The following is a 22,908-nucleotide window of genomic DNA, read 5'->3' as shown; positions in this document are numbered from 1 at the left end:
CCTTGGAAGTTTCTATAACTGACATGCTCCAGAACCTTCAATAACTGACATTCATTGGACTGTTCCATAAATGCAACTTCTCAGAACCTTCTAAACCAACATATTCTGGAACATTTTGTAACCGACATTCCCCGGAACTTTTTATAACTGACATTCCCTGGAAGATTCGATAACCGACATTTCCCGAAACATTTTGTAACTGATGTTCCTTGGAATATTCTATAAATGACATTCCCTGGAATATTGCATAACTGACATTCCCCAGAACAAAGTTTGTGCGAAGATTTGTAGCTCAGGTGCTCGTTGCTGTGGTTCTGTTCGCCGAGCTGGAAGTTTTTGTTGCAAACGTTTCGTCCCCTGGCTAGGCGACATCATCAGTGCTTGGGAGCCTCCTGCGAAGCGCTTCTTTGATGTTTCCTCCGGTGTTTATAGTGGTCTGTCCCTGCCGCTTCCGGTTGTCAGTTTCAGCTGTCCGCTCTAGTGGTTGGTATATTGGGTCCAGGTCGATGTGTTTGTTGATGGAGTTTGTGGATGAATGCCATGCCTCTAGGAATTCCCTGGCTGTTCTCTGTCTGGCTTGCCCTATGATAGTAGTGTTGTCCCAGTCGAATTCATGTTGCTTGTTGTCTGCGTGTGTGGCTACTAAGGATAGCTGGTCGTGTCGTTTCGTGGCTAGTTGATGTTCATGTATGCGGATTGTTAGCTGTCTTCCTGTTTGTCCTATATAGTGTTTAGTGCAGTCCTTGCATGGTATTTTGTACACTACATTCGTCTTGCTCATGTTGGGTATCGGGTCCTTCGTTCCAGCCAGGGAATTCCTAGAGGCATGGCATTCATCCACAAACTCCATCAACAAACACATCGACCAGGACCCAATATACCAACCACTACAGCGGACAGCTGACTCACCAGAACTGTTTCGAAATCTTCTCAGGTATTTAAAAGAGTGAATACCTTTCCACTGCATTTGTTTTTCACCATGACAGAGGATCGACTACAATTTACATAAAAGACAGAAATGTCCAACGTCCACTTGTATTCAAGGAACTGGGCGATATCCTTCAGGACGACAATGTTTTCAATCTTCATATTCGGAACTGTAAATAAGTGGTCTGTGTCTGATCTCAAGTGATTGCGTTTTTGGGAATGATCCAGAATGATCTTATGGATGCATGCCCGTGTGTTTGGGGAGGGAGGGATTGTTTCCTATGTTTTATGTCACATTGTTGTCAGTAACTAAGACCTTGTCAATTGTTATTTCAGCTTCAATTATTTCACTTAATCTCTGAATGACTTGACACACTGGATCTTCAATCCAACTAGTAACTTTGACTCCAGGCTGATGTATAATTTGTTTGTTTCCATTCCTCACAGTTAATGTAGTGACGATCTTTGTCCTACTTTATAAAGATTGTGGATTGTCTTCATGTGTCAGACGTTACCTGGCGGCCATGGTAATGGCGGATCTACTGGTCATTATCCTCGACCTGATGTTGAGACACCTTCCCATTGTTTATAAAGAACTGTTTGATTTCCTGTGGGCCGTCCCTGTCTGTAATTTCCACGCTATCCTGCTTTATTCAGCCACTGATTGTTCTGTCTGGTTCACTGTCACTTTCACCTTTGATCGATTTGTGGCCATTTGTTGCCAGAAGCTGAAAAGTAAATATTGCAGTGAGAAAACGGCAGCTGTGGTTCTGGGAACAGTGACTGTGCTGAGCTGTTTAAAGAACATTTTCTGGTATTTTATGCTCACAGCTCGGTATGCGCTTGGGAATTACCCCTGGTTTTGTGAGGTAACAGATGCTGTTCGTTACTCTCATGTCTGGGTCACAATCGAGTTCCTCCATAACATTCTAAACCCAGGCGTGCCATTTCTCCTGATTTTGCTGCTGAATGTTTTCACTGTCAGACACATTGTAGTGACCAGCAGAGCCCGCAGAAGACTCCAGGCTCGCACCAATAGGGATGGGCAGTGTGACACAGTACTGCAAAATCGAAAAAAATCCACCATTTTACTGTTTGTGATCTCAGCCAATTTCATCGTACTATGGTCAACTTTAATGGTGTATTCTATATGGTTCCGGATGTATCATATTGGGAATCAGACTGTGTTTCTGCACTGGTTTGTGCGGGAATTGGGCTACATGCTGCAGCTCCTCAGTTGCTGCACAAACACTGCGATTTATGCTGTGACCCAGACTAAGTTCAGACAGCAGATGAAGCTTGTGCTGAAATACTCTTTTACCCAAATTCATCAATCAATCAAATTCACTCATTAATATCGAGGATGTTGTCATTTCAGTTGAATGCTTCTGCAATGAAGCAGCCTGTCGCTATGGTAACAGACTGAAGGCATTGATGCTTAGCCCAACCTTGTCCCACGGGGAGGGGGGGGGGAGGTAAAGGACACATTTCAATGTTTTTCTCAACTTATGGGCCATTGAGAAATGGCAACATTACTGCGATTATATCTATAAATGCAATTGGAAGCAATAAAAAAACAATTCATTATGAAGTGCCAGGGCTTAGAGTTGTCTGTCTTTGTGTTGAAGGAGCTGAGCTGGAGAGACATCATTAGGCCTTGGAGGTTGTTGGGGGGGTAGTGTTGGAGGCAGTGAGTGTGATAGTGGGGGAGTGTGGGAGACAGTGTGTGTTGCGTTGGGGGAGTGTGCAAGGGAGTGAGAATGACGGTGGTGCGGTGTACAGGGAATGAGTGTGACAGTGGAGTAGTGTGGAGGAGAGTTAGCGTGAAAGAGGTGAAGTGTGTGGGTGAGTGAGCATGATGGTGGTGGAATGTGTGGGGCAGTGAGCGTGACTGTAGTGGCGTGCACTGGACAATGAACACGACAGTGGGGGAATAGCAGGGCAGTGAGAGGGACATTGGGAGGGTGTGTGGGGGAGGGACTCAGTTGGAAGGGGAGTGTGTGGTGCAGTGAGTGTGGCAATGGAAGAGTATGCGGGGCAGTGACTGTTACGGTGGGGGAATGTGCGGGGAGAAGAGCATGTTGGTCGAGGCGTGTAAGGGGGAGTGAATGTGATGGTTGGGGGAAGTGAGGGCAGTGAACCTGATGGTGGGGGATTGTGCAGGGCAGTGAGGGTGACGATGGAGGAATGTGTGGGGGTCTGAGTTTGTGCAGGAGAGTGCATTGGTCAAGGAGTGAGATGGTGGGGGATTGTGCAGGGCAGTGAGAGTGATGATGGAGGAGTGTGTGGGGGACTGAATATCTACAGGAGAGCGCACTGGTCAATGAGTGTGACAGTGGGGCAGTGAGCGGGGCAATGAGAGTGACGATGGAGGAGTGTGCGGGGGACAGAGTGTGTGCAGGGGATTGCACGGGTCAGTGAGTATGACAGTGAAGGAGTAAGCATGACAGTGAGGGAATGAACGTGATGGTGGGAGAATGTGCAATGTAGTGAACGTGATAGTGTGTGTGTGTGCGGAGCAGTGAGTGTGGCAGTGGGGGTGTATGGGGTGCATTGGCATGAAAGTGGGCAAGTAAGTGTGGCAGTAAGAGTGACAGTGAGAGAGTGCGCGGAGCAGTGAGAGTAACGGTGGGGGAGTGCGTGGAGCAGTGAGAATTGCAGTGCGGGAGTGCACAGGACAGTGAGTGTGACAGTGGGAGAATGTACGGGGGAGTGAGCATGCTGGTAGTGGAGTGCGAAAGTGGAGAACTATGCGGGGGAGTGAGCATGATGGTAGGGTATTATGTGGGGGAGTGAGCATGACAGTAGGGGAATTTGCGGGAGAATAAGTGTGATATTGGAGAACTGACTATGACTAAGTGAATGAGTATGACAGTGAGAGAAGGGATCAGACTCGGGACGAGGGAGATGCGATACATGCGTTATGGTGGCGGAAGGGAGAGTGACAGTGGTGTTATGGAATTGGTGTGTAAAAATGTGGCAAAGCTTTATCACGTTCTTTTAAGAGTTAAATTGCATTCTCAGCTTACAGTTAATCAGAGAAAGGGTCTGTGAAAGACAAGGAATAGTACAGAGAGTTCTCAAATGTAAGGGTAGGTAGTTTGATCTTGGACTGGATAAAATGTTGGCACGACATTAAGGGCTGAAGGACCTATATAGTGCTGTACTCTTCTATGTCTTCTGAAATATGAACAATTAACTTTGTTAATGGATACCTTAGGGTGGCTTTGACGACATTGCTCAATTTGTAAACAATAAAAATGTTCATTATGAAGTGTCAAGATGCAGAGTTGTTTATCTTTGTGTTGAAGGAGCTGAGCTGGACAGAGACAGACTCAGACCCATGTTCTGTTCCACAGGACTTTGGGAATGTTGGTGGGGGAGTGTGTGGGGCAGTGAGCATGACAATGGGGGAGTGTGCGGGGGAGTGAGATTGACGGTAGTGCAGTGTGCAGGGAGTGAGCATGACAGTGGGGGAGTGTGCAGGAGAAGTAAGCATGAAAGTGGTGAAGTGTATGCGGGAGTGAGCATGACAGTGGGGGAGTTGGCCAATTAATTTAAACCCAACAGTATTGGAAAGTCAATTGAATTTTAAAACTGATGGTGTTGGCAGCCTGAAACCAGTCATTTTATGAGAATTTGTTTCATCGTCAGTGGACTTTAAGAAGTTTTTTTCTGAAAATTGGGAGAGAAGCTATGCCATCTGAACACAGAGCCTCCTGCCATCTGAATGGAGAGTATCCTGGCATCTGAAAAGACAGCACCCTGCTATCTGAGCGCAGAGCCTCCTGCAGTCTAAATAGAGATCACAAAGACCGCATGGGCCAGGACTGATGACTGGGTTTGTGGTACAAAAAAATGACATTTTCTTTATTTGAATATGCAAATATCTGCAAAAAGGTATTTACACTTGAGACATAGAGGGAAATAATTTCTATCTAATCACGATTAGGGAGATGTAGTCACATGGTGAACAAATGGAGAGAGGCAAATTTAATTCCTCTCTTCAAGAAAGGAAATAGGGAAATCCCCGGCAATTACAGACCAGTAAGTCTCACGTCTGTAGTCTGCAAGGTGTTAGAAAGGATTCTGAGTGATAGGATTTATGACCATCTGGAAGAGCATGGCTTGATTAAATGCAGTCAACACGGCTTTGTGAGGGACAGGTCATGCCTCACAAACCTTATCGAGTACTTTGAGGATGTGACTAGAAAAGTTGATGAGTGTCGAGCTGTGGAGGTGGTGTATATGGACATTAGCAAGGCATTGGATAAGGTTCCCCATGGTAGGCTCATTCAGAAGGTCAGGAGGAATGGGATTCAGGTGGACATAGCTGTCTGGATACAGAATTGGCTGGCCAACAGAAGACAGCGAGTGATAGTAGAAGGAAAATATTCTGCCTGGAAGTCTGTGGTGAGTGGTGTTCCACAGGGCTCTGTCCTTGGGCCTCTATTGTTTGTAATTTTTATTAATGACTTGGATGAGGGGATTGAAGGATGGGTCAACAAGTTTGCAGATGACACAAAGGTTGGAGGTGTCGTTGACAGTATAGAGGGCTGTTGTCGGCTGCAGCAGGACATTGACAAGATGCAGAGATGGGCTGAGAGGTGGCAGATGGAGTTCAACCTGGATAAATGCAAGGTGACGCATTTTGGAAGGTCGAATTTGAAAGCTGTGTACAGGATTAAGGATAGGATTCTTGGTAGCATGGAGGAACAGAGGGATCTTGGAGTGCAGGTACATAGATCCCTTAAAATGGCCACCCAAGTGGACAGGGTTGCTAAGAAAGCATATGGTGTTTTGGCTTTCATTAACAGGGGTATGGAGTTTAAGAGTCGTGAGATCTTGTTGCAGTTCTATAAAACTTTGGTTAGACCGCACTTGGAATACTGCATCCAGTTCTTGTCGCCCTATTATAAGAAAGATGTGGATGCTTTGGAGCGGGTTCAGAGGAGGTTTACCAGGATGCTGCCTGGACTGGAGGGCTTATCATATGAAGAGAGGTTGACTGAGCTCGGACTTTTTTCATTGGAGAAAAGGAGGAGAAGAGGGGACCTAATTGAGGTATACAAGGTAATGAGAGGCATAGATAGAGTCGATAGCCAGAGACTATTTCCCAGGGCAGAAATAACTAACACAAGGGGTCATAGTTTTAAGCTAGTTGGAGGAAAGTACAGATGGGATGTCAGAGGCGGGTTCTTTACACAGAGAGTTGTGAGAGCATGGAATGCGTTGCCAGCAGCAGTTGTGGTGGCAGGGTCATTGGGGATATTTAAGAGACTCCTCGACATACATATGGTCACAGAAATTTGAGGGTGCATACATAAGGATCAGTGGCCGGCACAACATCATGGGCTGAAGGGCCTGTTCTGTGCTGTACTGTTATATGTTCTATGTTCTAAAAGGGTGAGGTTCAATATTCACAGCTACACACCATTGTGTTAAGTCAGGCAGAATGAGAAGCAAGGTGGGGACCTCTCGAGTTAGAGATAACAATGGAATTACCAAGAAAAATATTGGCCTCAGATTATGAATCAGTATGAATACTAATTCTGGGTAACAAGTGTCAGAAAACTGAAGTAGAAGGACAGGTTTCAGTTTCCACAATAGGATTACATTGTTGGACACTGTATTAGACAGGGAATTATTGAAATTTGTAACAAAGGCACAGTGACAGTAGTGAGGGAATTCAATCTTCATATCTTATGACATTGGCAATCCGTAGCAGAGGCACTCTCAGGGTGAGTCCGTAGGTCCGTGTAAAGTCTGTGCAGTTTCCACAGACTCTGCAACACTTGGGTAAAAGGATAACTGTGGGTAGGGGGTAGGTGAGGTGTTAGTGTGACAACATGCTCCTTGTGCTGTTTTCACCTGGATTCCGCTTCTTCCCAACAGCAAGTCTTGAGGATGCCTTCCCAAATGCTCCTCCTCAACTTTGAATGGTCTTGGGCGTGTGATTCCCAGGTGTCGGTGGAAATGCTGTACTTCACCATTGAGGCTTTGAGAGCATCTCTGAAGCACTTCCTCTGTCCACCTGGGGTTCGCCTGCTGTTTCGGAGCACGGAGTAGAGCACCTGGTTGGGTAGTATCGTGTAGGTCATGCAGAGGAAGTACCCAGCCCATTGCAGCTGATCAAGGGTAGTGAGTGCTTCAATACTGGAGATTTTGGCCTTGTTGAGGGCACTGGTAATGGTGCGTCTGTCTTCCCAGCAGATTGACAGGATCTTGGGCAGGCAACGTTGATGGGACTGCTCCAGCACCTTGAGGACACCTTGTGGACTGTCAATGTCCCAGAGCGTTATAGGAGGGCAGGAACCACCACAGCTCTGTATACCATCAACTTGATGTTAGATTTGATGTTGTGATTGTAGATTTCTTCGCTGAGCTGATGTGTTTTATCATCTCACTAGGTGACGAAATCAATGCGCCTCTGGTGAAGCATTTGTGTACCATCCCACCTGGTAGTTATGTGCCTCTGTTATCTCGTACTTCCGGTTCTGTATCTGAATGATGTGTATATGTTCAATGTGTTTAGTGATTGATTTTGAGTTGGAGTGCCATGCTCAAGGCATTCTCTGTTTTATCTGATTCAGGATGGTTACATTGTTCCAGGTGAATTTGTGTCCTTCATTGTCTCTGTGATTAGAAAAGAGAGTGCATTGGTCATGTCTGGCAGTGGTGAGTTGGTGTTCGTGTACTCGTATGAGCAGTTTTCTTCCTGCTTGATCTCTATAGTGTTTTCACAGTCCTTGCATGGTATCCTGTAGATAATAGTTGTCCTGTTGGATGTAGGTGTCCAAGGAGCTGGCGAGAGGTGTTTGCTGGTTTGTGAAACATTGTGATTTCGACGGGTCTGAGTAGTCAGGTAGTCATTTCTGATATGTCCTTGATATATCGTGTCTGGTCGTGTAGTGTTTTCTTCTTGAGTTTGTTGTGAAAGTACTGGAGGATAGTGCTTTTGGGGTCCCTGGTCTATTTAAATCCATTGAATAGGTGTTCCTGCTCTGCCTTCTGGAATTCTGGGTAGCTGCAGTGTGTCCTTGTCTGTTTAAATAATATTGTAATGCAGCTTCGTTTATAGGTGTTGTGTTGGTGCTGTTATAGGTCAGTATTTGGTCTGTATGGGTGTTCTTCCTGTTCACACTGATCTGGAGTTCTCTAGTAGGTATCCGGGAAGGAGAGTTTGCTGTTGTTCTCCTCTTCTTCAGTGAACTTTATTCTGGTAAGGATGCTATTTATCTGGTGGTGGCTTTCTTCCAGTTGTGTACGTTTAGTGATGACAAAGGTGTCATCTACATACCAAATCCAGAGGTTGGGTTGGATGGTGGACAGAGCTATCCATTCTACACGTTGCACTATTGCTTCTGCTATCAGTCCTGATATCGGGGACTCCATTGGGGTGCTGTTGATTTGTCTGTATACTTATCCATTGAATATATCTGGGATGCTCTAAACCGGTACCAAATCACAGAGAGAGTGAACATATGAGAGAGCATCGTGGTACAGGAGCTTGATGCCAACTCAGATCTGGGAGCTATAGAAGCAGCAAAGTAGGAGGATATAAATCAGAACAATCAAAGCGTAGTCGTACCAAGGAGTCACAGATACATAGAACATAGAACATAGCACAATACAGCACAGAACAGGCCCTTCGGCCCATGATGTTGTGCCGAACATTTGTCCTAGCTTAAGCACCCATCCATGTACCTATCCAATTGCCGCTTAAAGGTCACCAAAGATTCTGACTCTGCCACTCCCACAGGCAGCGCATTCCATGCCCCCACCACTCTCTGGGTAAAGAACCCACCCCTGACATCTCCCTTATCCCTTCCACCCTTCGCCTTAAATTTATGTCCCCTTGTAACCCGGGGAAAACGTTGCTGTCTACTCTATCTATTCCTCTGATCATCTTATAAACCTCTATCAAGTCATCCCTCATCCTTCGCCGTTCCAACGAGAAAAGGCCTAGCACTCTCAACCTATCCTCATACGACCTATTCTCCATTCCAGGCAACATCCTGGTAAATCTTCTCTGCACCCTCTCCAAAGCTTCCACATCTTTCCTAAAGTGAGGTGACTAGAACTGCACACAGTACTCCAAATGTGGCCTAACCAAAGTCCTATACAGCTGCAACATCAGTTCACGACTCTTGAATTCAATCCCTCTGCTAATGAACGCTAATACACCTTCTTACAAGCTCTATCCACCTGAGTGGCAACTTTCAAAGATCTATGAACATAGACCCCAAGATCCCTCTGTTCTTCCACCTTACTAAGAACCCTACCATTAACCCTGTATTCCGCATTCTTATTTGTCTTTCCAAAATGGACAACCTCACACTTGGCAGGGTTGAACTCCATCTGCCACTCCTCAGCCCAGCTCTGCATCATATCTAAGTCCCTTTGCAGCCAACAACAGCCCTCCCCACTATCCACAACTCCACCAATCTTCGTATCATCTGCAAATTTACTGACCCACCCTTCGACTCCCTCATCCAAGTCATTAATAAAAATTACAAACAGCAGAGGACCCAGAACTGATCCCTGCGGAACTCCACTTGTAACTGGGTTCAAGGCTGAATATTTACCATTTACCACCACTCTCTGACTTCGACCAGTTAGCCAGTTTTCTATCCAATTGGCCAAATTTCCCTCTATCCCATGCCTCCTGACTTTCTGCATAAGCCTACCATGGGGAACCTTATCAAATGCCTTACTAAAATCCATGTAAACTACATCCACTGCTCTACCCTCATCCACATGCTTGGTCACCTCCTCAAAGAATTCAATAAGATTTGTAAGGCAAGACCTACCCTTCACAAATCCGTGCTGGCTGTCCCTAATCAAGCGGTGTCTTTCCAGATACTCATAAATCCTGTCCTTCAGTAACTTTTCCATTACTTTGCCTACCACCGAAGTAAGACTAACTGACATGTAATTCCCGGGGTTATCCCTATTCCCTTTTTTGAACAGGGGCACAACATTCACCACTCTCCAATCCCCTGGTACCACCCCCGTTGACAGTGAAGATGAAAAGATCATTGCCAACGGTAGTGCAATTTCCTCTCTTGCTTCCCACATAATCCTAGGATATATCCCGTCAGGCCCGGGGGACTTGTCTATCCTCAAGTTGTTCAAAATGTCCAACACATCTTCCTTCCTAACAAGTATCTCCTCTAGCTTACCAGTCCGTTTCACACTCTCCTCTTCAACAATACGGTCCCTCTCGGTCATAAATACTGAAGAAAAGTACTCATTCAAGACCTCTCCAATCTCTTCCGACTCAATACACAGTTTCCCACTACTGTCCTTGATCGGACCTACCCTCGTTCTCGTCATTCTCATGTTTCTCACATACGCATAAAATGCCTTGGGGTTATCCTTGATCCTATCCGCCAAAGATATTTCATGCCCTCTCTTAGCTCTCCTAATCCCTTTCTTCAGCTCCCTTTTGGCAATCCTGTATCCCTCCACTGCTCTGTCTGAACCCTGTTTCCTCAACCTTATGTAAGCCTCCTTCTTCCTCTTTACAAGACATTCAACCTCCCTTGTCAACCAAGGTTCCCTCACACGACCATTTCTTTCCTGCTTGACAGGTACATACATATCAAGGACACGTCGTATCTGTTCCTTGAAAAATCTCCACATTTCCACGACATCCTTCCCTGACAGCCTACGCTCCCAACGTATGCTCCTCATATCCTGTCTTACAGCATCGTAATTACCCTTCCCCCAATTGTAAAACCTACCCTGTTGCACGCACCTATCTCTCTCCATAACCAAGGTGAAAATCACAGAATTGTGGTCACCATCACCAAAATGTTGACCCACTAACAAGGCCATCACTTGTCCCGGTTCGTTACCAAGTACCAAATCCAATATGGCCTCCCCTCTGGTCGGACAATCTACATACTGTGTTAGAAAAGCTTCCTGGACACACTGCACAAACACCGCCCCATCCAATCTACTTGATCTAAAGAGCTTCCAATCAATATTTTGGAAGTTGAAATCGCCCATGACTACTACCCTGTGGCTTCTGCACCTTTCCAAAATCTGTTTCCCAATCTGTTTCTCCACATCTCTGCTGCTATTGGGGGGCCTATAGTAAACACCCAACAAGGTGACTGCACCTTTCCTATTTCTGACTTCAGCCCATACTACGTCCAAAGGCAGATCCCCCTCGAACTTCCTTTCTGCAGCCGTTATACCATTTCTAATTAGCAACACCACCCCCCTCCTTTTTTACCACCCTCCCTAATCTTACTGAAACATCTGTAACCAGGAACCTCCAACAACCATTCCTGTCCCTCTTCTATCCACGTTTCTGTGATGGCCACAACATCGTAGTCCCAGGTACCGATCCACGCCTTAAATTCACCCACCTTATTTCTGATACTCTTTGCGTTGACGTTGTAAGAGGGAAGAATGCAGTGGGAACTCGAGGATTACACATACCTGGGAATCAAAGACACAGTAACCCTGTGAGGGAGCAGAGTACGTTGGGAGCTCAAGGATTGTACATGCCTGGAAGTCACAGAAAAAGTGACCCCGTGAGGGAGCAGAGTGCAGTGGAAGCTCGAGGATTACTCATACCTGGGAGTCACAGAGACAGTGAACCTGTGAGGGAGCAGAATTGAGTGGGAGCTCAAGGATTATTCATACCTGGGAGTCACAGAGACACTTCTCTGCTGCCAGGAGCTGCCTGCGCTGAGGTTGAAAGAAATACAAGGGGCATCAAAAACTGTAAGTTCATTTGCTGATAATGAACTATTATTCGCAACTGTCTGTAAATTGCTAGAAATTAGCAAACTTATTTTTTCTTCTTCTGAAAGAAGAGTTTAACTCATAACTACCTGGAATAAGTGTTAGTCTGAGCCAACATCATAATCTCAGTAAACCACAGTCATATAAGGAAATGAATCCTAAAGTTATTTCCCTCATGTTAACTTCATACTCAGTATTTAATTAAATAAGACTGATTATGTTTCAGTTTAAGACATTGTAGCACAGTCAGCCAAAAGGAAGATTACATTAGATTCCCCACAATGTGGAAACAGGCCCTTCGGTGCAACTAGTCCACACCAACCCTCCGAGGAGAAACCCATCCAGATTCATCCCCCTATACCTAACACTTGGCATGATCAATTCACCTAACCTGCACATCTTTGGTTGTGGGAGGAAACCCACGCAGACATGGGGAGAATGTGCAAACTTCACACAGACAATTGCCTGAGGTGGGAATTGAACCTAAGAGCCTAGCGCTGTGAGGCAGCAGTGCTAACCACTGAGCCACCATGCCACCCTATGATAGAATTTGTTATATTGGGAATTAGGATTCCAGCTAGTGTCCTAGATGAACACTGGGTCTTGGAGCTCAGACAGTGAGCGGAGACTCTGTGGGACTAGTGCAACACTGAGATTTAGATGGATAGCAAATACAGAGTAGGGATCATTCTGCAGTCATAACGGCCTGGAAGGAGGAAGGAAATGGGCAACCATTCAATCCAAGAGAAACAGTCAGGAATCACAGGAATACACTGGGGCCCAACTCACAAAACAGTTTTTGCAGTTTCAAAGCTGAGAAGGTGCTGGCTGCTCAAGGGCCATGTTTATGGCACCACAATCAGCCTGACTGTATAGGAGGGAAGTGAGAAAGAAGGTGGATCAGAGGGGATCCAGTAATGAGGGAAGACTCAGGCATTTCTGAAGCTTCCACATCCTTCCTGAAATGGGGCAACCAGAACTGATCACAATATTCCAACTGTGGTCTAATCAGGACTCCATCGAGCAGCAGCTTAACTTTGCAGCTCTTAAGCTCAATCTTTCTGCTAATGAAAGCCAAGAAAACATACACTGTATTAATAATCCTATCAACTTACTGGGTGGCAACTTTGTGGGATCTATGGACATGGACCCCAAGATCCCTCTGTTCCTACACACTGACAAGAATCCTGCTTTCAACCCTGTATTCTGCATTCAAATTTGACCTTCTAAAGTGAATCACTTCACACTTTCACAGGTTGAACTCCTTCTGTCTGTTTGTGACCAGTCCAAGAAAGTATGTACTGTTGGACCTGGTAATTGGAAAAGAGGTGGGGCAAATGGATCCAGTGTATGTTGGAATCATTTTGGGGCACAGCGCTCATTTTATTGTGAAGTTCAGGACAGCAGTAGAAAATTATATACAATAATTGAATACACCTTGTCTCAGTCAAATCCATCGAATTCAGCACCGCCTTCCTAACCTGCAATCTTCTTCCTGACCTCTCCGCCCCCACCCCAGTCTGACCTATCACCCTCACCTTGACCTCTTTACACCTATCACATTTCCGACACCCCTCCCCCAAGTCCCTCCTCCCTACCTTTTATCTTAGCCTGCTGGACAAACTTTCCTCATTCCTGAAGAAGGGCTTATGCCCGAAACGTCGATTCTCCTGTTCCCTGGATGCTGCCTGACCTGCTGCGCTTTTCCAGCAACACATTTTCAGTGCTACCTTCTCCACAGGCTCCCTACATTCTTGGACATCCTGACAAACAGCTAGCCTACTTGCTGGACTACAAGTCCGGATCCCATCCCCCTGCCAAATTAGTTTAAACCCCCCCGAAGAGTGCTAGCAAACCCACCTCCCAGGATATTGGTGCCCTTCTGGTTCAGGTGCAACCCATCCTGCTTGTACAGGTCCCACCTTCCCCAGAATCCAGTCCAATTATCCAAATACCTGAAGCCCTCCCTCCTACACCATCCTTGCAGCCACGTATTCAATTCACTCTCTCCCTATTCCTTGCCTCACTGTCACGTGGCACCGGCAACAACCCAGAGATGACGACTCTGTCTGTCCTAGCTTTTAGCTTCCAGCCTAACTCCCTGAGCTCCTGAATGACCTCCCCACCCCTCTTCCTACCTATGTTGTTGGTGCCAATGTGCACCACGACTTCTGGCTGCACACCCTCCCCCTTAAGGATTCTGAAGACACGGTCCGAGACGTCTCGGACCCTGGCACCCGGGAGGCAACAAACCATCCGAGAGTCTCGCCCATGCCCACAGAACCGCCTGTCTGTCCCTCTAACTAGAGAGTCTCCTATAACTAGCGCTCTCCTCCTCTCCCCCTTTCCCTTCTGAGCCTCAGAGCCGAACCTCTTGCCAGAGACCCGGTCACTGCAGCTTACTCCTGCTAGGCCGTCCCCCCCAACAGTATCCAAAGCGGTATACCTATTGTTTAGGGGAACGACCACAGGGGATCCCTGCACTGCCTGCTTCCTCCCCTCCCACCTCTAACTGTTACCCAGCTACCTCTGTTCTCTGGCGTAACTATATCCCTGCAGCTTCTATCTATCACCCTCTCAGCCTCTCGAATAATCCTCGAATAACACACCCACTCAAATATCAATCACTTACCTTCCTGACCAGCTCTGCGCTCCAACCTCACTTCCGCCCAGCTCGCGCCGCTCTCTGTGTGAAATTTAAACCAGGACTCGTATCACGATCCTGATCGGTTAGGGCAGAGAAAGTATGGCAAGATAGAAGGAGAGATCGCTGATCAAATTTTCGCTTTAATATTGATAGATCCTCAGCTCGGAGGAAATTGACTAGGGGCCCATTTATGTTGCCCTGTCCTGTGGTTTTTAAGTGTTTGCTTTGGGTGTATCTGCTTGTTCTGCAGTCGCTGAGGGCTCGTCTTGTCAATTTCAGGCGTCCCACCCCTAGCTGTTCAACGCTTAAATGTTTGTTTACTTTGTGGTAAGCGGTTACACACTCGATTACCTTTTATTGCCTAAGCTGTCAATCAGTCACTTCCTGTGTGTTCTGTGAGCGCTCTCACTAGTTTTTCCTCAGAAGCCGAAGCACAGCGCTTATAAATCAACCCAGGACGTCCACGGCGCCAGGCGATGCCAACTATATGAGCTGGGCAATGCTAACCACGTGGTGAGAATTGCCCAGAGCCGAAAATGAACAAGAATACATGGTAAATGCGTTAATTTCAAGAATAAGGTAGGAGATCCTTTCGTTATACCTGGGTCACCGTCAGACACTGTGCTAAAAGAGACAGGGGACAGCCGTTACCTTATTCCCTTCACAGAGGACCTTTACACCTGGTCACAAGGGAATTGGCCATATTAAAGGGAATTGACCGTGGTCCTTTAAATTTGATAAAATTGATTCTTGGACCACCACCATCATGGTGGGGGTGGGGGTGGGGGGAGGTGGTGGCACAAGGATCCCTCATGGGACACTGCATGCTTGCTGCAGTGTCTGCAAAGTTTTGGGACATTGCCAAACACCAACAGCCCCCGAAGGTAAAAGACCATTGCAACAAAACCCCAATGGCAGAGACCCCTACCACCCCCGATACAGCTCGATCCCCCATCCCGTGCCCCGCAGCACTCGTGCCGTCCTAACCCCCCGCAGAAACTTCCCCTACCAGCCCCAGAGTCAGACCCGCTGCTAAATGAAGTGACTGCCTTTGTTACTGCACAGCCCACGAGAAGCTCACAGCAGCTACCGCGCAGCCTGAACCATTACCACTGACCAACCCAGATAATAACATCAGGCTCACACATACCGTGGCTGCTGTTCCCCTCAAAAACCAGGGTACTGAATGCCAGCTTCCATGCATTATGATTGGCTCTACTCCTCTTGATACGCCTTGGACCCACGCAGATTTCTGGGCCATGTTACAAGATGCTCAGACCGCTTGTATTCTACAATTGGCTACTCCAAATTTCCACCATCTACACTATCTACCCCAGGATGTGCAGACCCTGTTACAGCTCGCTTATGGGACCCACTGGGTGACCATTCGCCCTACCATTAACTTCCCTACTCAACACTGGGAAACTGCTGCAGACTAGGAGAGATGGATGGACAGCACTGTGAAGGAGGGGGGGAAAAAGCCAGTGCAAGACAGCACACAGACTTTGGCGCTGTTCCTTGGTATCTGCAGAGAGCAGATGTGCCTTTGCCAGACTTCATTGTCTGCTTTAGGGAGGTCTGGGACTCCTCGCCAGGCATTCAATTAACTGAAAACGAGAAGCAGGCTGTACAGACCCTACTAAACTGCATGCTCCCTACATATGTGCATGCATATAAACTACATAATCTGATTTGGGAAACAACAATCTGGGGGACACCTCGACTACATTCACTAACTTGGACAGAAATGGGTTGTTCACCATACCAAGACAGACGAGGTCATTCCCCCAAATCTCACAACTGCACTGCCCTAGGGATACAGCCAGGCCAGTACAGAGATCTATAGGATTTCCAAAAGGACAGTGTTAGAACTGTGGCAAAACAGGACGCTGGGTTAAATGCTGCTGGTTACCACCCAGGCCCCTCCACCAACCCGATTACCCACAGGCCCGATGGCAGTCCCACATATTCTCTTAATTGTCAACAGCCTATAGCTCCACAAGATTTACACCTTATGATGGTGCCCCTTATGATGGTGCACCCCTCCACTTCATGCCCCTCAGTCAGGCCCCCGCCCCTCCAGTGGAGTTTCCTCAACTTGTTGGCTCCTGCAACACTGTAGGCCACTTTTACCATGAAAACCCTCTGTTTATAGGTGATCTTCCAGCATCACTTTGGGTGCAGCACCCCAACCATGCAGGCCAAGTGCTGTCCGCCCCTCCACACACAGTCACACTCAAACAGGGTGCCATTCTGCTGTCTGTACAGCAATGCCCACTGTCGCCTGCAGCAGTAGAAGGGATCTAGCTGGTGATTGACTCCCTACAGCAGGGTGTCCTAGTTCCAACAACCAGTCCCTGTAATGCACCCATCCTACACATCCTAAAACCCAGAAGGCCAGGAAAATAGTGTTTTGTCCAGAATCTGAGGGCTGTAAAAGCAATTGTGATTCCCTGCTCCCCAGTGGTCCCTAACACTAATGCCCTACTCACTAGTATCCCTGCTTCCATCACCTGCTTTTCTGTAATTGACATCTACTCAGCCATTTTCTCCATCAAATTGTCCCCGAGAGCCAGAAACTTTTCAATTTTACATATGGTAGCTGTCAGTACACACGGACCAGGCTTCCCCACGAATACATGGAGAGCCTCACAGTCTATGCTGCTGCAGTATCTTCTCTACTTTACACCTGCCATGCAACAACACCCTCCTGCAATACTTGGTTGATTTGTTGGCCTCCACTCTGCTAAATCATGTATGCAGGACACTACAGCATTGTTCTGCTGTCTGTCAAAGGATGAACACCGTCTCCATGGAGCAAATGCAACTCTGCCAGTAGAATATTCTTTGCCATTTGTCAGACTAAGCCGGTAAATTTCCCACGTCTTGTTCCATTTGAACACATTTCAGTATCTGGGGAATGGTAAAATTAGTGAATATTCCCGGGTCTGACCTTATGAAGGAGAGAAGATCATTGCAGCAGCTGAAGATGGTTGAGCTTTGGACACTCTCTTTCCTGAGGAATGACTGCCGAGCTGCTTTGGTGTCGAATTACTGACACGAACAACAATCTTTTTTTTTGCTGGTGATCACTCCAACCAGCAGAGAGTTTCCCCCAGATTCAGATTAACTATAATTTTACTTGGGCTGCCATTGTCACACACTGTTAAATAGTGCCTTGATGTTCAGAGTAAATGCTCTCACTTCCCATTTGGAGTTCTACTCTTTTGGACAAAGCCTGCCACGGAATCAGAAGCTGAGTGGTCCGGTCATAACATTGACTGAATGTCATTGAACAGGGTATTATTGATTGATCCCATTATTGCTGACACCTTGCTTCATGTTTACGTGGCAGACTGTACAGTGATGGGTCTGTGACTGGCTGCAATGCAAGAGCCCTGCTTATCATGTACTGGACGTATTTGGGCAATTTAACAGATTAATGGCAGATGTCAGTATTCTGCTGGAACAGAACAGCTTGGCTAGAGATGAGGTAATCTCTGGAGTTAATTGTTGTCAGGGCTTACAGCCATCACAGTCTCCAGTGTCTCTCGCCATTTCTTCGCATTGCGTGGAGTGAATCAACTTGTCTGAAGATTGACATCTTTGATGCTGAGGTCCACTCAAGAAGGCCTAAATAGATGATTTGCTCGGCCCTCTTAGCTGAAGGTTGTTATAAATGCAGCAGCTTTATTTTTTTTTTCCCCTGATGACAGCGCTCCCCCATAACTGGGGGTTTCATTGTTGGAGATCAGCCTCCTCCACCAATGGTCTCTTTCAGTATCCACTATCATTTAAGGCTATTTTTGCAGGACTGCACAGAGATCTGGACCATTGATTGTGAGATTGAACAGCCCTGTCCATCACTTGCTGCTGATGCTGTTTTGTATCTGAACAGCTTCTTCAGGTCATCATCTCATGTCTAGGACTGGCTGGTCCTGCTTCCAGCATGTCCTTCTGTATTCCAGATCTGGTGGCTGCTAGTGTGGATCTCTGGCTTGATGATTACTGTAGTGTGGCTGTGAGGTTGCAGACTGTAAGGGTCATGAAGAGTATGATTCAGCTGCTGGCCATGGTCCACTGCTCCTCGTGGAAGCCTCGATCTGTTTGAAGTCTGTACCATGGAGTACAGAGTATAGTACGAAACATAGTGAAAGGTCTACAACATGTGAAGATGGCACTTCTTCCTCACAAGGACTATGGAGTGGCCACTCTTACTGATATATTAAATGGACAGGTGCATCTGCAGCAGGCAGATTGGTGACGAAATGGTCATGTCTATGCTTCCCTTTTATTGATTCCCTCATAACTGCTGCAGAGTACTTTAGCAGCCACCAGATCTGGCATCAATACTGAGCACTATATTGGCTATAAACTAGGGAGTTGCCTTGATTGCCTGACTCTATCTGTCAGTCCGATGAAACCTACAAGAAAGGATGGTGATGTTGCCTGGAACATCATCCTGTTCCGAGAATCCTGCTTTACAGACAATGTATGACCATTGCCTGATTAGTGACCTGTACAAGAAGGACGGATTGCACCTAAATTAGACGGGGACTAATATACTGGAAGGGAAATTTCCTAGAACTTCTTGGGAGGATTTAAACCAGTAAGGCAGGGTTGGGGCCAGGGAGATAGTTAGGAAAGAGATCGATCTGAGACGGCTACAGTTGAGGACAGAAGTGAATCAAACAGACAGGGACAAGGTAGGACTAATAAATTGAACTGCATTTATTTCAATGCAAGGGGTCAAACAGGGAAGACAGATGAACTCAGGGCATGGTTAGGAACATGGGACTAGGATATCATAGCAATTACAGAAATATGGCTCAGGGATGGGCAGGCCTGGCAGCTTAATGTTCCAGGATACAAATGTTACAAGAAGAATGGAAAGGGAGGCAAGTGGGGAGGGGGAGTAGCATTTTTCATAAAGGACAGCATTACAGCTGTGCTGAGGGAGGATATTCCCGGAAATACATCCAGGGACGTGATTTGGGTGGACCTGAGTAATAAGAAAGCGATGATCACCTTATTGGGATTGTATTATAGACCCCCTAACACAGTCAGAGGGAAATTGAGAAACAAATTTGAAGGAGATCTCAGCTATCTGTAAGAATAATAGGGTAGTTATGGTAGGGGATTTTAACTTTCCAAACATCGACTGGGACTGCCATAGCATTAAAGGTTTAGATGGAGAGGAATTTCTTAAGTGCGTACAAGACATTTTTCTGACTCAGTATGTGGATGTACCTACTACAGAAGGTGCAAAACTTGACCTACTCCTGGGAAATAAGGGAGGGTAGGTGACTGAGGTGTCAGTGGAAGAGCACTTTGCGGCCAACGACCATAATTCTATTCATTTTAAAATCATGATGGAAAAGAATAGACTAGATCTAAAAGTTGAAGTTCTAAATTGGAGAAAGGCCAATTTTGACGGTATTAGGCAAGAATTTTCGAAAGCTGATGGGAGGCAGATGTTCGCAGGTAAAGGGACGGCTGGAAAATAGGAAGCCTTCAGAAATGAGAAAACAGGAATCCAGAGAAAGTATATTCTTTCATGGTGAAAGGGAAGGTTGGTAGGTATAGGGAATGCTGGATGACTAAAGAAATTGAGGGTTTGGTTCAGAAAAAGAAGGAAGCATATGTCAGGTAGAGACAGGATAGATCGAGTGAATCCTTAGAGTATAAAGGAAGTAGGAGTACACTTAAGAGGGAAATCAGGAGGGCAAAACGGGGACACGAGATAGCATTGGCAAATAGAATTAAGGAGAATTGAAAGGGTTTTTACAAATATATTAAGGACAAAAGGGTAAATAGGGGGAGAATAGGGCCAGTCAAATATCAGCAAGGCGGCCTTTGTGTTGAGCCACTGAAAATGGGGGAGATGCAAAATATTTAGTATTAGTAGTTACTGTGGAAAAGGATATGGAAGATATAGACTGTAGGGAAATAGATGGTGTCATTTTGCAAAATGTCCAGATTACAGAGGAGGATGTGCTGGATGTCTTGAAACGGTTAAAGGTGAATTAAAAACCCAGGACCTGATCAGGTGTACCCAAGAACTCTGTGGGAAGCTAGAGAAGTGATTGCTGGGTCTCTTGCTGAGATATTTGTGTCATCGATAGGTGAGGTGCCGGAAGACTGGAGGTTGGCAAATGTGGTGCCACTGTTTAAGAAGGGCAGTAAAGACAAGACAGGGAACTATAGACCCGTGAGCCTGACCTCAGTGGTGGTCAAGTTGTTGGAGGGAATCCGGAGGGAGAGGGAGTACATGTATTTGGAAAGGCGGACTAATTGGGGATAGTTAACATGGCTTTGTGTGTGGGAAATCATGTCTCTCAAACTTGATTGAGTTTTTTTTTCTGAAGAAGTAACAAAGAAGATTGAGGGTAGAGCGGTAGATGTGATCTATATAGACTTCAGTAAGGCATTTGACAAGGTTCCCCATGGGAGACTGATTAGCAAGTTTAGATCTCTTGGATTAAAGGGAGAACTAGCCATTTGGATACAGAACTGGCTCAAATGTAGAAGACCTTTAGTGGTGGAGGGTTGTTTTTCAGACTGGAGGCCTGTGACCAGCGGAGTGTCACAAAGATCGGTGCTGGGTCCTCTACTATTTTTCATTTACATAAATGATTTGGATGCGAAAATAAGAGGGACAGTTAGTAAGTTTGCAGATGACACCGAAATTGGAGGTGTAGTGGACAGCGAAGAGGGTTATCTCAGATTACAACAGGATCTAGACCTGTGCCAATGGGCTGAGAAGTGGCAGATGGAGTTTAATTCGGGTAAATGCGAGGTGCTGCATTTTGGGGAAGCAAAACTTAGCAGGACATATACAATTAATGGTAAGGTCCTGGGGAGTGTTGCTGAACAAAGAGACCTTGGAGTGCAGGTTCATAGCTTCTTGAAAGTGGAGTCACAGGGAGATAGGATAGTGAAGAAGGCCTTTAGTATGCTTTCGTTTATTGGTCAGAGTATTGAGTACAGGAGTTGGGAGGTCATGTTGCGGCTGTACAGGACATTGGTTAGGCCACTGTTGGAATATTGCGTTCATTTCTGGTCTCCTTCCTATCGGAAAGATGTTGTGAAACTTGAAAGGGTTCAGAAAAGATTTACAAGCATGTTGCCAGGGTTGGAGGATCTGAGCTACAGGAAGAGGCTGAACAGGCTGGGGCTGTTTTCACTGGAGCGTCGGAGGCTGAGGGGTGACCTTATAGAGGTTTACATAATTGAGGGGCGTGGATAGGACAAACAGACAAAGCCTTTTCCCTGGGATGGTGGAGTCCAGGACTAGAGAGCATAGGTTTCGTTTATTGGTCAGAGTATTGAGTACAGGAGTTGGGAGGTCATGTTGCAGCTGTGTTTAGGGTGAGAGAGTAACGATATAAAAGGGATCTAAGGCGCAACTTTTTCACGCAGAGGGTGGTACGTGTATGGAATGAGCTGCCAGAGGATGTGGTGGAGGCTGGTACACTTGTAACATTTAAGAGGCATTTGGATGGGTATATGAATAGGAAGGGTTTGGAGGGATATGGGCTGGGTGCTGGCAGGTGGGATATCTGGTCGGCGTGGACAGGTTGGAACGAAGGGTCTTTTTCCATGCTGTTCATCTCTGACTCTAAGATGGATGAAATTGATGTGCTGGAAATTTTCGAAAGCATTAAGATTAAGTCCCCAGGTTTTTCCTCGGCTGCTAGCTCGGAAGCAAGGAAAGATATTGCTAAACTGCTGGCGAAGATCTTTGCCTCCTTACTCCCCACGGGAGTTAAGGATTTGAAGGAGGCAAATGTTGTTCCCCTATTTATGAACGGTAATAGGGAGATCCCTGGCAATTACAGATCAGTCAGTGTTATGTCTGTGGTCAGAAAAGGTTTGGAAAGAATTGAGGGATATGCGTTATGACTGTTTGGAAAAGCATAGCGAGATTAAAGACAGTCAGCATTGCTTTGAGAGGGGCAGGTCATGCCTCACAAATCTTATTGACTTCTTTGAGGAGGTGACAAGACACTTCATTGAAGTTTGAGAAGTGGATGTGGTGTGTATGGACTTCAGAAAGGGATTTGATCAGGTTCCCCATGGAAGGCTCATTCATAAGCTCAGGAAGTATGGGGTACAGGGAGATTTGTCTATCTGGATTCAGAATTAGTTGGCTGACAGAAGGCAGAGAGTAGTTGTAGATGGAAGGTATTCTGTCTGGAGGTCAGTGTTGAGTGGTGTCCCACCGGGCTCTTTCATTGGGCCTCTGCTGTTTTCATTATTTTTAATTGTCTTGGATGAGGAGGATGCGGGGTTGGTTAGTAAGTTTGTGTCATCGGCAAAGGTTGGAGGTGCTATTGATATTATCGATGGCTATTGCAGGCTGCAGCACGACATTGACAGGATGCAGAGCTGTGCTGAGAAATGGCAAATGGAGTTAAACCTGGATAAATGTGAAGCGATGCTTTTTGGAAGGTCAAACTCGAATGCTGAGTATAGGATTCGAGACAGGATTCTTGGCAGTGTGGAGGGAACTCAGTGTTCAAGAATATAGATCCCTTAAAGTTGGCACCCAAGTGGATAAGGTTGTT

General features: G+C 46.3%; 2 long non-coding RNA genes across 3 annotated transcripts in view; one reads left to right on the top strand and one right to left on the bottom strand.

Moving 5' to 3' along the window:
• LOC122563351 (uncharacterized) overlaps positions 1-14,455 on the bottom strand; it is a 28,473-nt gene extending 14,018 nt beyond the window's left edge. For both annotated transcript variants that reach the window (XR_015750980.1, XR_015750979.1), the window contains exons 1-2: positions 14,324-14,455; positions 11,310-11,382 (exon numbers count right to left, since the gene is read on the bottom strand). This is a non-coding gene — a long non-coding RNA (uncharacterized LOC122563351). The remainder of the gene's footprint in view (positions 1-11,309; positions 11,383-14,323) is intronic.
• The window catches only part of LOC122563350 (uncharacterized), a 40,313-nt gene continuing 31,763 nt past the window's right edge, over positions 14,359-22,908 (top strand). The window contains exons 1-2 of the long non-coding RNA XR_015750977.1: positions 14,359-14,665; positions 14,762-14,917. This is a non-coding gene — a long non-coding RNA (uncharacterized LOC122563350). The remainder of the gene's footprint in view (positions 14,666-14,761; positions 14,918-22,908) is intronic.

Source organism: Chiloscyllium plagiosum, unplaced genomic scaffold, assembly GCF_037043375.1.
Source record: "Chiloscyllium plagiosum isolate Xiang-an unplaced genomic scaffold, Cpla_swu_hap1 HiC_scaffold_26, whole genome shotgun sequence".
In the NCBI taxonomy this organism is placed as follows: Eukaryota; Metazoa; Chordata; class Chondrichthyes; order Orectolobiformes; family Hemiscylliidae; genus Chiloscyllium; species Chiloscyllium plagiosum.
This window is presented reverse-complemented; position numbering and strand designations above follow the sequence as displayed.